The following is a 3,784-nucleotide window of genomic DNA, read 5'->3' as shown; positions in this document are numbered from 1 at the left end:
TTGACAGCAAACTCTTCTAATGAGTGTTCTTCCTGTTATTGTGAAACAATACAAGTCTCCAGGCCAAATCCTAAATAAATTCCCCTTGTCTCTGTGATGGGATACTATGGAATGGCAACAACTGAGAAGCTCTTGGTCCTGTGAAGGCTCTTTTCCCCAGTGTAGGGGAATGACTGGGTGTTGAGGTGGGAGTGGGTGGTTGGGAAGGAAAGCATCCTCACAGAAGCGGGGGAGGGAGGGATGGTAAAGGGGTAACCAGAAAAGGGATAACATTTGAAATGTAAACACATAAACTATTCAATTTTTTTAGAAAAGGAAAAAAGAGAAAGTACTGACTTCTGTTCATTATTTGACCATGCCCTTTATGGGACTCCTCAGTGCTGTGGCTATAATGGTGAGATGCAGGGACAGAAAGGAATGCTCAGCAACTCAGCTGCTTATGTTTCTGCATCCCATCCTTAAAAAGACATCAATCAGTTGGCTTCTCAGTCAATTGATATCAGCTCATGAGGGCATTATGTTACTTCTGAGGAGTAACAGTACAACAAGCAGGCTTAGATGAACTTTCAAGGAAAAAAAACAGTTTATTTTAACAATAAAAACAATAGAACTGGAAAATAACTAATTGGGAAAGGAGCTTACTAAACAGGCATGAAAGCCTGTGTTCAAATACCTAGCTTGCACAGTTAAATCTGGGCATGATACTGAGGGAGAGTGGAAATAGATAGATTCCTGGGGCTCATTTGCTATTCATACAAGGAAAATCATTGAGCTTCCATTTCAGCAGGTGATTCTGTCTCAAAATCTGTAGTGGCTGATATAGATTGTGAAACATAGCTTATGCCCCTTTATTTTTACCTTGTCATTTATAGTCATATATACTTACATATATGCACATATATGCATCAAACAAAAACGAATAGCTGACCAACACAGTAACAGCAGGAAGAATATATCTAAAAAGCATGACTTTTGTAATCAGACCTGTTGTGCTAGTATGTGCCATGGCTGAGATCTAACCAAACGTCAAGCATAATGGCTGGATCTGTCTTTCCTTCTCACTGGACATTAGTTTAATTATTTTCTTGTAAAATAGAATATATTTGAGAGAAATCTCTTCAACAGTAGTACAATTTCCCAACGTCTGTTATACTCAAATAATGGATAATTTAATACACAACACCCACGTACACTTTGCCCATTTAAAACAGTTTAAACAGTTCTGTTTAAAACAGTTCTGAAAATGAAGTTAGCTGTCTTGAGTCAAGGGAATAAAAATAAAAGTCAGTATTGACCATTTACAATCTCTGACCTTGTGAAAACGGTAAGAATCTGTTGTAGTGCAGCTACATATGGTACAATTCAGCCAGATTGTTTTTTTCACTCGGGTTCAGATTGAGATTCCATTGCTGTAAGAAAAGGACGGTTACAGATTTTAGCAGCAGCCTACACCTGACTTCTTGACTGGAGTGCTCTGGATTTTAACGTTGGACTTCTCCGCACCACCAGCTGTTGCTCCAGGACCCATTTGCTTTTTTTTTTTTAATTTATTTAATACTTAATAATAATTCTTTGGTTTCCGGGCAAACATCCCCCTCCCCCCTCCCCTTCCTTATGGGTGTTCCCCTCCAAACCCCCCCCCCATTGCCGCCATCCACCCAACAGTCTAGTTCACTGGGGGTTCAGTCTTCGCAGGACCCAGGGCTTCCCCTTCCACTGGTGCTCTTACTAGGATATTCATTGCTACCTATGAGGTCAGAGTCCTGGGTCAGTCCATGTATAGTCTTTAGGTAGTGGCTTAGTCCCTGAAAGCTCTGGTTGCTTGGCATTGTTGTACATATGGAGTCACGAGCCCCTTCAAGCTCTTCCAGTTCTTTCTCTGATTCCTTCAACGGGGGTCCTATTCTCAGTTCAGTGGTTTGCTGCTGGCATTCACCTCTGTATTTGCTGTATTCTGGCTGTGTCTCTCAGGAGCGATCTACATCCGGCTCCTGTCCGTCTGCACTTCTTTGCTTCATCCATCTTGTCCAATTGGGTGGCTGTATATGTATGGGCCACATGTGGGGCAGGCTCTGAATGGGTGTTCCTTCAGTCTCTGTTTTAATCTTTGCCTCTCTCTTCCCTGCCAAGGGTATTCTTGTTCCCCTTTTAAAGAAAGAGTGAAGCATTCACATTTTGATCATCCGTCTTGAGTTTCATTTGTTCTAGGCATCTAGGGTAATTCAAGCATTTGGGCTAATAGCCACTTATCAGTGAGTGCATACCATGTATGGATTTCTGTGATTGGGTTGGCTCACTCAGGATGATATTTTCCAGTTCCAACCATTTGCCTACGAATTTCATAAAGCCGTTGTTTTTGATAGCTGAGTAATATTCCATTGTGTAGATGTACCACAATTTCTGTATCCATTCCTCTGTTGAAGGGCATCTGGGTTCTTTCCAGCTTCTGTCTATTATAAATAAGGCTGCGATGAACATAATGGAGCACGTGTCTTTTTTATATGTTGGGGCATCTTTTGGTTATATGCCCAAGAGAGGTATAGCTGGATCCTCAGGCAGTTCAATGTCCAATTTTCTGAGGAACCTCCAGACTGATTTCCAGAATGGTTGTACCCCCATTTGCTTTTTAATCTCCGTGGCCATTGTCATGAAAGACTGTTCTACAATCGTTGTGTTCTTAGCACTGGTTTCCAAAAATGGAATTCCAAGGGAATCTACAAATTCCTTTGCCGTTGTGTAGTCTACTACTTTGTTGTTAGGTCACATGTGTTCCCTACCAACAACTTGTTGACATTTTCACTGGCATAGCGATCTATCTCCTGCAGCCACTGTTTAATGTTATTGAAGGACTCCTGGTCGGTCACATCATACACAACTATGATGCCATGGCTTCCTCTGTAATAACTGGAGGTGATTGTTCGAAATCTTTCCTGGCATGCTGTGTCCCATATCTGAAGCTTGATTATTTTCCCTTCTAGCTCTATAGTCCGTATCTTGAAATCCACACCAATTATGCTGATGTAGCTTTCCATATACGTGACATCTGCAAACCTAAGGAGAAGGCAAGACTTTCCAACCCCAGTATCGCCAATCAGAAGTAACTTAAATAAATAATATTCGGGATTCATGCTGGACATGTCACTGCAGCTGCCTCCGCTGCCACCGCCCTTTCTGACGCAGCCGCCGCCCCAAGCTTCTGCAGCACGGTTAATGCAAAGGAAGGAATGAGCTAAGCTGTTCCAGTAGAGCAAACATCAACCCCACACCGACACTTAATACACAATCAGCAGCCGCCGCCACTCAGTGATGGCTTTCACCCAAAAATTAGGCTTTCACCTTTATTAGCAGGGTTTATCCACAGGCTAAATTAAACACTGTCATATATATATATATATAGATGGATAGATAGATAGATAGATAGATGGATGGATGGATGGATGGATGGATGGATAGATAGATAGATAGATAGATAGATAGATAGATAGATAGATAGATTAGCGATAGAGATAGAGGTACATAGATAGATGCTATAGAACGGAATCAGACAATTGATGTGGAATATACACTTAACCCATGTAAAACTTTGATCTTTGATTCCTATGAAATGTCAGAGTCAGATGATATTTGTATAGAAAGTGAAAGGATGAGTAAATGAGTGAACTTTTGTAAATTGTGTTTCTCTAAGTTTACAGCTTAAACTTACCTTTTTCTAAGATGATTGAAGCTGAGACAAGGCCAATTTTCACATGAAGTATCTCCTTGTGTTTTCAAAAGCTTTATGTAT

The 3,784-nt window shown here is 41.0% G+C and overlaps 1 pseudogene; it reads right to left on the bottom strand.

Moving 5' to 3' along the window:
- On the bottom strand, positions 2,514-3,379 carry LOC367572 (clone rb9 rab1a related protein pseudogene; annotated as a pseudogene).
- Between the last annotated feature and the right edge of the window lie 405 nt (positions 3,380-3,784).

The sequence above is a fragment of the Rattus norvegicus genome, chromosome 1 (genome assembly GCF_036323735.1).
Source record: "Rattus norvegicus strain BN/NHsdMcwi chromosome 1, GRCr8, whole genome shotgun sequence".
In the NCBI taxonomy this organism is placed as follows: Eukaryota; Metazoa; Chordata; class Mammalia; order Rodentia; family Muridae; genus Rattus; species Rattus norvegicus.
Note: the sequence above shows the minus strand (reverse complement) of the source record. Positions and strands in the feature narration are given on the sequence as shown.